Source organism: Homalodisca vitripennis, chromosome 2 (genome assembly GCF_021130785.1).
Source record: "Homalodisca vitripennis isolate AUS2020 chromosome 2, UT_GWSS_2.1, whole genome shotgun sequence".
In the NCBI taxonomy this organism is placed as follows: domain Eukaryota; kingdom Metazoa; phylum Arthropoda; class Insecta; order Hemiptera; family Cicadellidae; genus Homalodisca; species Homalodisca vitripennis.
This window is the reverse complement of record NC_060208.1, coordinates 101,120,333-101,134,394: the sequence shown is the minus strand read 5'-3', so window position 1 is coordinate 101,134,394 and position 14,062 is coordinate 101,120,333. Positions and strand designations below refer to the sequence as shown.

Here is a 14,062-nt window from a genome sequence, read left to right as displayed (position 1 = left end):
GACGGGACGCACTGACATAACAAAAATGTACATCCCCGCAGACAAATAGGAAATTCTGTGTCAGCCAACTGAATCATACCTAGCCTTAAGGCCATTTAAAAATACTCACTAACGCTCAGCCAAATCTCACGGAGTAACATTCACCATTAATCGAACTCAATGTATATATATATATTTCAAATCCATAAGTCAGTTCGATTTGAGTTTTCGTGCAGGCGGACAGACAGAAATGGAATTTTTCCTGCTTTACTAGTGATATGCTTCGCCAAAGCTCAACCAATCAAACTCAACTTGCTGTATCTCATACTCAGGGCAAACTAATTATGAACTAACTGGTGTCGTGAGTTTTAGGTGGTTTATTAAACCAACTATCAGTTTCAATATTCCAATTAGAAGTGCCAGTAGTCGCCATACAACAGCAGCAGTTCTTCAAGCTTAACTGGCTTTTGAGGGCTTAACTGAAAAAGGAGCGGTCCATTTCAAAGTAAGACGGATTCACCGCTATTTATCTACTCCTCTCAAACACAGCTGTCAAATGGATTTGGGAAATGATGACTGTCGGTTGATAGGAGAGGAATGTTACGTCATCTGATTATACAAGAGAGTATTTCACAACTTGTAAAGTCCTTTCTTTAAGTTGTGGCCAGTTTTAGGCGACTTCATTCTATGATCCGCCTATTGCTATCAACCTATAACTCTTAGTTCAGGTTTTTGATTGGCAACGTCGACGGTTAGTTTGAAAGAATAGCATATTTTTAACACTTGCTATTGTCATAGTTGCATACACGGAAGACATTATAAGTGTTTGGGGAATAGGCGGAAATTAACATATATACTAAACGTGGTGATGAACACACCACCAAGGTACATATCATATACGGTACATAAAATTATAGTCAAAAATAAAACTAAACAGATATTCAACGCCGAATACAGAAAGACCACAAACAAAATGCAAAATTTTGTGTTTGCTTCTTATTTTGTATCTTGTGTTTGATATCAGATACGTGTTTTTTGTTTATTTTACAGCTCTTCTGTTTTCAAATATGACTTTGACTTCTATGTTTGTATTCATGACACCTAAAGAAAATTACAGAAAGAAAAAGACTTGTTTTCGAAATGTCGTGTTACTGTGTTTGTAACATACAACGAAGGCGTTATAAACCAGAATTCATCTTTAATAACAGGATTTGTTGGAAATGATTAATAGTGTGTTTTTGAACCTGTCTCCAATTTGTATGATATCTGATTCAGGCCAAACTTTGTGTAGAATCTAAATATAGTGGTTTTGATTGAATTAGTTACACAACTAATAGTACTTACAGATGTTGAGTTACAGTGCTGTATGTTTGTTTCTTTGAGTTGGATATACAGGGTGATTCATGAAGTTCTCCCCCCACTTCTACAGCACATTGTACTAGTAAAAATAATGAAAAAATGTTATATAAACATAGGTCCGAAAACGCTTCGTTAGCGAGTTACAGCTAGCGAAAGATTTCGCCTGAATTCCTGGGTAAAGAGTAAAATAAAGCCATACTGAACTTTTGGAAAGGTTAATTAAGTAAGAAATATCGTGGATTCTTATGTATTTTTACCTGATAAAGCTAATAAAATAGGTTTCAGAACTGTATTTGTAGTAGTTTTTGAGGGATTCAGGGTTAAATGCAAAAAATTGGTGCATGAAACAATGTTTTTTTAAGTTTGATGTACAATAACTTTGTTAAATTGGTAATAAATACATAAAATCAACAAAAATTAATTGTATAGAATTTAATTCTGAGAAAAATTATATAATCAAAGTCTAAAATAAAACAGAAATAAGTACCAAAAAATCGATTTTATTCAGTATAATACATTACTAGCTGTAAAGAAATACCGTACGGTATTTAGTTAAAATAAAACAAAAACAAAATGTTTGTTCCTTAATGATGAGATAAATTGAGAAAACAAGATTAACTGTTAAATAAATTTGTTTGTAAATAAAAATATCATGTTTTATTACGCTGTATTTTTTTTTAATAAAAATTTACATCAAATGTTCGAAAATAAATGAAGCAAACATTTTCCCATTATTGTTTACTAATCATCGAAATGCAGTTTTTTGTTTTATTAATTTCTAAGTTGGTAACGCACGAATAACAGCTGTTCAACAATGGTATTCTGTACTGTTACGTTAGAACTGTGTATTAGTGGTGTTTTGCAAAGCTACAGCAGGAGATCGGGTTCTGTGAATCGTGTTATTAAATGCAATTTTTCTGTGAGTTATAATTCGATTTATATTCAGCGAAAAAATGCCTTACTTATTTACATCAGAGGAATACGCTGATATGGTTTTTATTTTGGGTTACTGTAATGGTAATGCTAGAGCTGCTGTAGAAGAATATGAACTACGTTACCCTAATAGGAGGATTCCAGATACCAAAACAATTTCAGGAACTTTTCGTACTCTTCGGGAAACAGGATCACTACCAAGTACTAGAACCAATTATGAACGAGCTGTCCAACTTGATGATGATATTGTTATTAATGCTGTTCATCGCAGTCCAGGTGTAAGTACACGACGTATTTCTAGGCGGATAGGAGTTTCGCAGTCAACGGTGTGGAGGTCACTTAATCGAAACAAATTTTATCCGTTTCATAAACAAAAGGTTCAACATCTACAGCTAGGGGATGGTCCGCTTCGCTTGGAGTTTTGCAACTTTTTGAATATTAATAATCAACTCTACAAGCGTATTTTGTTTACGGATGTTTACAATTCACTCGGGATGGTGTCAATAACTTGCACAATGAACACTCATGGGCAGAAGAAAATCCACATGAGGTAGTGGAACAGAACTTTCAACACCGATTTAGCGTCAATGTCTGGTGTGGCCTTTTGCACAATCGGCTGATTGGACCTTTCATATTACCTGGACGCCTAAATGCTGAGTTCTATTTGCATTTCCTTCAAGAAGAGTTGCCGCAGCTGTTAGAGAATGTTCCTTTACATCTCAGACAAAATTTGTACTTCCAGCATGTCGGAGCACCTCCCCACTTTTCACGTGCCGTTTCTGCTTACTTAAATCATCAATTTCCTGGACACTGGATTGGTCGTGGAGGGCCTCACCCTTGGCCACCAAGATCACCAGATCTATCTCCATTGGATTATTGCATTGGGGATGGATGAAAGACATTGTATACAAGACAAAAGTGAATTCTCGTGATGAATTAATTGCCCGTATTATGGACTCGGCTGTGCAGATACAGGGAAGTCATGAAAAATTAAGAAACGCAACAAAAGCAATACACAAACGTGCTGCAAAATGTATTGATAATGATGGCCTCATTTTCGAACATCTATTATAAAAAGGTGCGTACGGTTGGCCCAACCTGATTAATTTTGCTTAAAACTAGTAATGTATTATACTGAATAAAATCGTTGATTTTATGTTTTTATTACGAATTTAACAAAGTTATTGTACATCAAACTTAAAAAAACATTGTTTCGTGCCCCAATTTTTTGCATTTAACCCTGAATCCCTCAAAAACTACTACAGGTACAGTTCTGAAACCTATTTTATTAGCTTTATCAGGTAAAAATACATAAGAATCCACGATATTTCTTACTTAATTAACCTTTCCAAAAGTTCAGTATGGCTTTATTTTACTCTTTACCCAGGAATTCAGGCGAAATCTTTCGCTAGCTGTAACTCGCTAACGAAGCGTTTTCGGACCTATGTTTGTATAACATTTTTTCATTATTTTTACTAGTACAATGTGCTGTAGAAGTGGGGGGAGAACTTCATGAATCACCCTGTATAAAGTGGCATAATAGAGATGTGTAGAAGTATGATCAGCTGACGAGCATATGTAAGTGGTATGACAGTGTCAATATTTTACAATTAATTGCTTATAAAAGAGTTTAAATTTAAAACACTGGACTAAATTCGTGTAAAGAGCGATTCTTGTAAATAAACACATCTAGATGATAAACTAACCATAAAGGGTACTTTGGGATTATACCGAACACACCAGTATGAAGAACACAAAAATATAAATTTATAGAAATAGACATGATAGAATGAAAAAACAACTCTTTAATTGCAAAATTACAAACTTACAAGCATTTCCAGGTATTGTGATCGATATTTTTGTCGCTGTTATCTTATCTTTCTCGAGAATCCCGATTACGGCAGGCCGCGCGGCATCACATGATTTGCACTGTACATAATTGCCTTTCCATTACAATTCAATTTATATATCTGATCAGCCCCTCTAGAATTTGATATTTTACTGATAGGTACTATCTCGAGGGATGTTTTTCTTTCCTTGACTCAAGACTGTGTTGCTGAGGTCTGAGGATTTGATTATATCGTTTGTTGTGATTGTGATCTCTTTCTTCAATTTGGAAAAGCACTAAAACAGCGGAATTATGAAATGATTAATGATTTCTCCAAAAGAGTTTTGATCTTTGGTAGATATTACTTACGATAAAATTGGCAATCTATTGTATTTTCAGGAGTGACGCCTGTTTATGGGGAGAAAGTACTTCTAAGTGTGGTTTATTCTCGTCGTGGGGAGGAAACCTGAAGCGGGTGCCCCTTCTAAAGTAGAAGAGTCAAAACAACATTGTTTGGCTAGATTAGAACAGCATATGCCTCCATCTCTTCTCCACAGTGACAAGGGCTAGAAGTTTCCTTCTTCCAAGAAAGAAACACATTTGATGGTTATGCGTATTTAGACATCCCATTCCCTGTGAAATTTGTGAAAAACCTTTGCTTGCAGTGCAAGAGACGTCTACCTTTTTATTCCCTCAGACAAATTAAGTATTTAAGGAGAAAAAAATTTTGGTTTTTAATCACAAAATGCTAATATTAATAGTTTTTTTAACAATTCCGAATATACATTTTGAATGTAAAACTGTTATTGTGTGGAGATTAGGAAATTCGAACGAAGAAAAGTATTTCCGGAAACAACGAGTGAATGTGATATTTGGAACAAAAAACATTGGTTTGTTACTGAACATCTGGGCTGGAATTTACACAAGTTTTCAGGTACTTCTATTACCCCCACCCCCCACAACTGAACTTCGGGTGAACCCCTCCCGAAAATATATTCTGACTACGCCCGTGAATAGCGTGTTGCTGCCACAGATCAGCCCTACCAAGCAGGCCAGTTGCATATCAAAACACGCGATGCAACAAGTTAAATCCCGAGCCGACCTGCCCGAACACGCTACTTCCTGCCGGCGTTTCATGTTGGTCGTATAATGAAGTTTCGAACATTTATCATCTGGGTTAATATTTTTGTGTCATGATTTTGTGGAAGTGGTTGCAAACTCGGAAATCAATCCGTCATTATTTGGCGTTTCCTGACGTAAGTCAATGGGGGTTCTAATAAGATTGTGATCTTAAGTATTTTAAATCCAGATTAAAAAATTGATATTACTTTCTTATATTTTATATCACATTTTGCAATCTAAAAGTAAGACCATTGATATGTTTTAACGATTTTAATGTTTCATCCTGGGTTTAGAAGTCAAATGTTAAGGTAACTGTGGATGTTTTCGTACTTTTGTAATATCTAACAATGGTTTGTTGTTCCTGCAAACGTTTTTTACGGTCAGCTTTATCAGCGATCATTGTGCATGACATTTGTGTTAATGATTCTCTTCAACTTACTACAATACTAGCGTGTCCAAGCCTATTCTTCTCTAAATTACAGAGAGCTTCGCCTGTATGGGACAAGAATACATGCTCTCTGACTATATAGACCCAAGGCTCCTTAGATTAAAAGGAGTTAGAAAAACATGTTCATCCCGACCTCTGTCAGGCCCATGGCTCCTCCTGACTTCAGCCAGTCTCATCTTTCATCGATCCTGAGATGGGATGGACCATATCCAACATGGTCGTTTCATGGACCATATCCAACATGGACATCCCAACTATTCGTTTCCATTTGCTACCTTATCCACCGATGTGAGAGAAAGACATAGTCAGTAACCTCCAAAAGGCAGTATTTGAATTTCTTCCTCGCTCACTGTCGTGTTCTGCCACCATTTCAGCACACCGGAAATGGGAATCTCAAGTTTTCGGCATCAACTAAATGGTGCCAATTTTAAAACCATCAATACCTATTGGTTCTGCAAGCAATTTATGTTGTCCTCCTGGTGCTTTATATACATTCTGGTCCCACAGTTTAATGTTTTCATCTTAATGTTTGTTCAGTACTATGATGTATCAATTATTTTAATAAGATAATAGTAACCAATTAACACTGTACAATGCTTTCAATACATTACAATAAATATGCCAATTTTAATAGCTCACGCGAACATAAGGCTTAATTAAACTATAAGAGCTGTAAAATAAGAATAAATTAATCATATAATTTAGATTATAACATCTGTCACTTTTAAAGTCTAAAAAGTTTTTTTTTATAAAGTACCGATCAAAATCAAATGCGAACCAAGACGACTCAGTAAGGTTACTAACTAGGACCAGTCAGCATAATTCGCTTGTAATTAATTTGATATGTCCTCTCAATGGCACTGGCCGTCAGATTGCGTTCCATTTTTCTGTGCTCTCGAAAATCAAAAACTATTTTCGGCGTAATACCCAATATCTGAACAAGAAGGGAAGTCTATAGAATGGTCACAGTATGTGAGTACGCACCTGATACTGAAGAAATTGCCAAAGCCAATGGTAAAAACACGCAAAGAAAATGTGACTACCTTCGAGTTTGTCATGTCGACAAGTATTAAAAGAGTTTCAATAGGTTCGGTTGTACAGCCACGGTGGGAAATATAATGTTTATGTCATGTCGATGAGTATGACAAGAGTTGCAATAGGTTGGGTTGTGCAGCCACTTCCTTCCGTCCATATCCGCGAAGCACGGTGGGAAATATAAGGTTTATGTCATGTCGATAAGTATGACAAGAGTTGCAATAGGTTGGGTTATACAGCCACTTCCTTAGAACGGAACCTTTTTTCGTCCGTATCCGCGAAGCAAGGTGGGAAATATAATGTTTACCTGTATGTCATGTTGAATAGTATGACAAGAGTTGCAATAGGTTGGGTTGTACAGCCACTTCCTTCCGTCCATATCCGCGAAGCACGGTGGGAGATAATGTTTATGTCATGTCGATAAGTATGACAAGAGTTGCAATAGGTTGGGTTGTACAGCCACTTCCTTCCGTCCATATCCGCGAAGCACGGTGGGAAATATAATGTTTATGTCATGTCGATAAGTATGAAAAGAGTTGCAATAGGTTGGGTTATACAGCCATTTCCTTCCGTCCATATCTGCAAGGCACGGTGATAGAATATGTTTATGTAATGTCAATAAGTATGACAAGAGTTGCAATAGTTGGGTTATACAGCCACTTCCTTCCGTCCATATCTGCAAGGCACGGTGATAGAATATGTTTATGTAATGTCAATAAGTATGAAAAGAGTTGCAATATGTTGGGTTATACAGCCACTTCCTTAGAACGGAAATAGTTCCCGTCCGTATCCGCGAAGCACGGTGGGAAATATAATGCTTATGTCATGTTGATAAGTATGACAAGAGTTGCAATAGGTTGGGTTGTACAGCCACTTCCTTCCGTCCATATCCGCGAAGCACGGTGGGAGATAATGTTTATGTCATGTCGATAAGTATGACAAGAGTTGCAATAGGTTGGGTTGTACAGCCACGTCCTTCCGTCCATATCTGCAAGGCACGGTGATAGAATATGTTTATGTAATGTCAATAAGTATGACAAGAGTTGCAATAGGTTGGGTTATACAGCCACTTCCTTAGAACGGAAACAGTTTCCGTCCGTATCCGCGAAGCAAGGTGGGAAATATAATGTTTATGTCATGTTGATAAGTATGACAAGAGTTGCAATAGGTTCGGGTTATACAGCCACTTCCTTAGAACGGAAACAGTTTCCGTCCGTATCCGCGAAGCAAGGTGGGAAATATAATGTTTATGTCATGTTGATAAGTATGACAAGAGTTGCAATAGGTTGGGTTATACAGCCACTTCCTTAGAACGGAAAACAGTTTCCGTCCGTATCCGCGAAGCAAGGTGCAAGGTGGGAAATATAATGTTTATGTCATGTTGATAAGTATGACAAGAGTTTGCAATAGGTTGGGGTTTTACAGCCACTTCCTTCCGTCCATATCCGCGAAGCACGGTGGGAAATATAATGTTTATGTCATGTCGATAAGTATGACAAGAGTTGCAATAGGTTGGGTTATACAGCCATTTCCTTCCGTCCATATCTGCAAGGCACGGTGATAGAATATGTTTATGTAATGTCAATAAGTATGACAAGAGTTGCAATAGGTTGGGTTATACAGCCACTTCCTTCCGTCCATATCTGCAAGGCACGGTGATAGAATATGTTTATGTAATGTCAATAAGTATGAAAAGAGTTGCAATATGGTTGGGTTATACAGCCACTTCCTTAGAACGGAAATAGTTCCCGTCCGTATCCGCGAAGCACGGTGGGAAATATAATGTTTATGTCATGTTGATAAGTATGACAAGAGTTGCAATAGGTTCGGGTTATACAGCCACTTCCTTAGAACGGAAACAGTTTTTCCGTCCGTATCCGCGAAGCAAGGTGGGAAATATAATGTTTTACCTGTATGTCATGTTGATAAGTATGACAAGAGTTGCAATAGGTTGGGTTGTACAGCCACTTCCTTCCGTCCATATCCGCGAAGCACGGTGGGAAATATAATGTTTATGTCATGTCGATAAGTATGACAAGAGTTGCAATAGGTTGGGTTATACAGCCATTTCCTTCCGTCCATATCTGCAAGGCACGGTGATAGAATATGTTTATGTAATATCAATAAGTATGACAAGAGTTGCAATAGGTTGGGTTATACAGCCACTTCCTTCCGTCCATATCTGCAATGCACGGTGATAGAATATGTTTAGGTAATGTCAATAAGTATGACAAGAGTTGCAATATGTTGGGTTATACAGCCACTTCCTTAGAACGGAAAACAGTTCCCGTCCGTATCCGCGAAGCACGGTGGGAATATATAATGTTTATGTCATGTTGATAAGTTTGACAAGAGTTGCAATAGGTTGGGTTGTACAGCCATTTCCTTCCGTCCATATCTGCAAGGCACGGTGATAGAATATGTTTATGTAATGTCAATAAGTATGACAAGAGTTGCAATAGGTTGGGTTGTACAGCCACGTCCTTCCGTCCATATCTGCAAACCACGGTGATAGAATATGTTTATGTCATGTCGATAAGTATGAAAAGAGTTGCAATAGGTAGGGTTCTACAGCCACTTCCTTCCTTCCTTATCTGCAAAGCACTCTGAGAGATAATGTTTATGTCATGTCGATAAGTATGACAAGAGTTGCAATATGTTGGGTTGTACAGTCACTTCCTTCAGTCCATATCCGCGAAGCACGGTGGGAGATAATGTTTATGTCATGTCAATAAGTATGACAAGAGTTGCAATAGGTTGGGTTATACAGCCACTTCCTTCCGTCCATATCTGCAAAGCACGGTGATAGATAATGTTTATGACATGTCAATAAGTATGACAAGAGTTGCAATAGGTTGGGTTATACAGCCATTTCCTTCCGTCCATATCTGCAAAGCACGGTGATAGATAATGTTTATGTCATGTCAATAAGTATGACTAGAGTTGCAATAGGTTCGGTTGTACAGCCACTGCCTTAGAGTGGAAACAATTTCCGTCAATATCCTCGAAGCACGGTGATAGATAATGTTTGTCATGTCAATAAGTATGACAATAGGTTCAATAGGTTCGGTTGTACAGCCACTGCCTTAGAACGGAAACAATTTCCGTCCATATCCACGAAGCACGGTGATAGATAATGTTTATGTCATGTCAATAAGTATGACAAGAGTTGCAATAGGTTCGGTTGTACAGCCACTGCCTTAGAGTGGAGACAATTTCCGTCAATATCCTCGAAGCACGGTGATAGATAATGTTTGTCATGTCAATAAGTATGACAATAGGTTCCATAGGTTCGGTTGTACAGCCAATGCCTTAGAACGGAAACAATTTCCGTCCATATCCACGAAGCACGGTGATAGATAATGTTTATGTCATGTCAATAAGTATGACAAGAGTTGCAATAGGTTCGGTTGTACAGCCACTGCCTTAGAGTGGAGACAATTTCCGTCAATATCCTCGAAGCACGGTGATAGATAATGTTTGTCATGTCAATAAGTATGACAATAGGTTCCATAGGTTCGGTTGTACAGCCACTGCCTTAGAACGGAAACAATTTCCGTCCATATCCACGAAGCACGGTGATAGATAATGTTTATGTCATGTCAATAAGTATGACAAGAGTTGCAATAGGTTCGGTTGTACAGCCATTTCCTTAGAATGGAAATAATTTCCGTCCGTATCCGCGAAGCACGGCGGGAGATAATGTTTATGTCATGTTGAACTAACGAAGCGTTACGAACTTTTGCGACGCCCTACATCTTTTCAACACAATTACTTCAATACGCAAGTGATGTTTCACTTGAAGTTTTTACAATATATTACGTCAAAGTACAATTATTATTCTAGGATTTAAAAATAACATGTAAGTCTAAGAAGCAATATACTATTTTGTTGTGGGATCTTGTACTAGAATGCTTTAATCGAAAAAGAAAAACCGATGAAACTAAATAAGTATTTGTTTTACAGAGCACAAGCACTGCAGTAATTAAACTTTTATCTCCATAAATTATTGGACTAATGAAAAGTTACAACATCAGTTAATTACAATTCACATTCATTTACTTTTTAATGTTTTGATTCTACGATTGACAAAATACAGTTATCCCTCCTACTAGCATACAGTCTTTACTAAAATATGCAAATACTGTACACTAATGTCTTGTTTCTCTACTATCCCTGTTAGTGTTATCTGCCTGGATGACACACTAATACAATCAGCAACTGTCAACTTTCACTATATTATCACAAATAGCAGAGTCGTAGATTCTGTTGTCTTCAATGTTCGTACAAAGTGAAGTGTTAGGTCTTCCTTAACATTTGTTAACCTATTATGAGTTCATGTAATGCTACAGAGAAAGGTATAATAGTCCCAAGCTACATTAGATGGATCAATAGCAGTAGGATCTTTGTCGGTGGTTCAGTGCTCTGGAAAATGTAGGAGCTCTCTAGTCTTTACAATATCCGTTACGATCTTTTGTATCAAATTTTTCAGGATAACATCGAAAACCCCATTAAAACTCATAAAAAGTATTTTATAATGTTTGAATGGAGATATTCTGCAAGATACTGAATAATTTCTTCTATAATAACATGGTAAACTCCAGATCTTAAAGAGAGCATTTTGTTATGGTTTCAAGGACACTACATGATTGTAGGACTGTAGGTCCACGCCTAGTTTTGACGAGGGTGGCTGACGTCACTTTTCTGCAGGGTAGGACAGTTAGTCCACGGGTGTCGGCGTGGACTAACTGTCCTACTTTTCAAAACTGACTTGGCCGTGCAATAATTTTTCTACCTGCGCTCATTCTTCATTCTGTGGAAGAATGTGAGTGATACTTCCACTACACACGCACAGCGTACTGCTTAGGCAGTAAATATAAACAACAGCTTACTCAAACCAAAACTCAAGGTATCACATATAAAGTAAATTGCTAATTGGGATTAAATTTGAACAAATTCCATACATCACTACATTACTACCTAAGTAATTCCGCAATATCCTAATGAATGATAAACATCTACAGTTTGTTTTAATTATACCTTATCTTGGTCCATCGTTAGTATAATACGGTATATGCGAGTAGACACGTTCTCATAGAACACGTTAATTTAAATGGATAGTTGATTGTTTTATTATTACTGTTATTAAATAAAACAACACTTTAGATCATATTAAATATATCACATTTATAATTGTATAAAATTACTTTAAATAGATAACTATACATAGACAAAATATTGTATTACTTTAAATAGTGGCTCTTGCCCTATAAACCAAAAATTCAATGAAACTGTCTACAGAGACACATAGCTCACACAAAAGGGTGCGAGTATATGCGAGTACTAACACGTATATCAGGAGGTAAGATATATTAAAAATTAAACTTTTAAAAGAGGTATAACTAAATTAGGGAAATTTGGTGATTATTTGTACTAACAACGAACTTTATGTTTATTAAAAAATATGCTAGCAGTATGGACAATTTTACAAAAGGTTATGAAAACTAATTATGATTTTTATTAACAATTATTATTTTTGAATTACCAATACATGATTAATTACAATTTACAAATAAATGCTGAATTGAATAGTAACACTAGATTAACCTAAAATGTAAGTTAACTTTCGACTTACAAATTTAATATGATTCTGGAAGAAAATTACTTTACCGACGGATACTGTTATTGAAGAAAATAATAACTTATACAAATTTAATAAGTGGGACTATTGCCCTAAGTCCAGATAGGTAACAAATTAAAACAACGTATATTACTCATCTATGTATTTATATCCATAGTAAAATTTTAAAAGGAGGACGATTAACAATAAAATAATATTTTTCAACAGAAATGTTATGAAATGACGTTTATTGCATCTTTGTGTATTTTATTATTGTTTAGCGCTAGATATTTATATGATAGCCCTACATAAATATTATATCTCTTTTTAAAATTAAACGGTAAATTTACAAAGTTATAAACCTAGCTGATAAAAATAAATACCTGTATACCTTTTTTATGTAACATGTTCTGCTCAGTGAATTGCTATGTTATTTGGTATTCACGGTTTTGCTATGACAAGTTTAATCCTCTCCTAATATAAGTGCTAAACCAGAAGCATTTATGAGAATCCAAGCATTATCTTACAAAACCGACATCATATTTTAGTACATTTAAACAATTGTATCATTACATTTACAGCGAGGAAAGTATTTAATGGCATTGGACCTATTTTAGCTCCATGATACATATTAGCCCCTTTCATATTACATGGGAAATGTTTATGTGGTCATTAGATCCACTTAAAGTAAATTAATTTCTAAAGAAGGAAGTCCTTTAAGCATTGGTACATAAAATAAACGTACTTGCACATTATTTATTACTCTTCTGATATATGTACAATACGTACAAAACAAGTGTAAATTCTTGTTCTGATTACCTGATTTTTCCGTGCATTTTACGATACCTACTTTAATAGTTGTTTTGATAGCGGGATGAAAACGAATCCACAAAGCAAAGACCATTATAACCGTAACAGCAATTCTTAAGTTACAAATGGTGTATTAGTTAACAATATACTTAAGAAAATAAACCCGACTTTCATTTATGCATTTATCTTTTTGTTTCAATCTTTCTGTAGGTGTCTTCTTCTGTAGCAAGTCAGAAAGAACTAGTAAAAAGGCAGTAGTCTACTGAATAATATTTAGCAGATATAGAGTGTAGATCTCGAAACATCCGTTCAAGGGCAGTAGAGTGAGTACGGCGATCCCCTGTCAAACTCTCGTCAAAAGAAATCCGTAGGTCGGACAGTAGGTCCACGGTCCCGGCCTGGGACCACCCACTGTCCACCCCTTCAGAAGCTGGTAAGAAATTACCCCGACAGTTTTACGACATGGACCTACAGTCCGTTTACCATTTTTAGAAGGTTCTACTGAAGATAACTTAGGTCAGGAGAGAATAGTGAAACGTGATATTAATTTTTGAATGTTCGTAATCTGATGTTTACTACTTTTAGCGTATCATCGTTGTTCGCTATGTCGAAGCACTTATAAAATAATAACAAGTAAATCGGTTTTACATGGCCAGGCAGATTTATTAGCTATTTACTAATGCAGCGTCACTTGTGGGCACGCACAACACAAGGATCGGAACGTCACGCACGCCGATAGGCCAGGTCATTAACACAGTTCTGTCACTGTTATGTTGTACTAGAATCCAGTTACAAACCATTTTAACCTATTATTTAATGTACGCGTTATATTCTAAAGTTCAATATTAGGCCTACAGTATTAGCCAAAATAGACCGTACTGAATTGGTAATATGTTATTATGGTAAACACAGCAACATTAGGCCCTAC

The 14,062-nt window shown here is 36.3% G+C and overlaps 1 protein-coding gene across 2 annotated transcripts in view; it reads left to right on the top strand.

Moving 5' to 3' along the window:
* The window catches only part of LOC124354454, a 116,390-nt gene that overhangs the window by 28,767 nt on the left and 73,561 nt on the right, over positions 1 to 14,062 (top strand). The window lies entirely within an intron of this gene.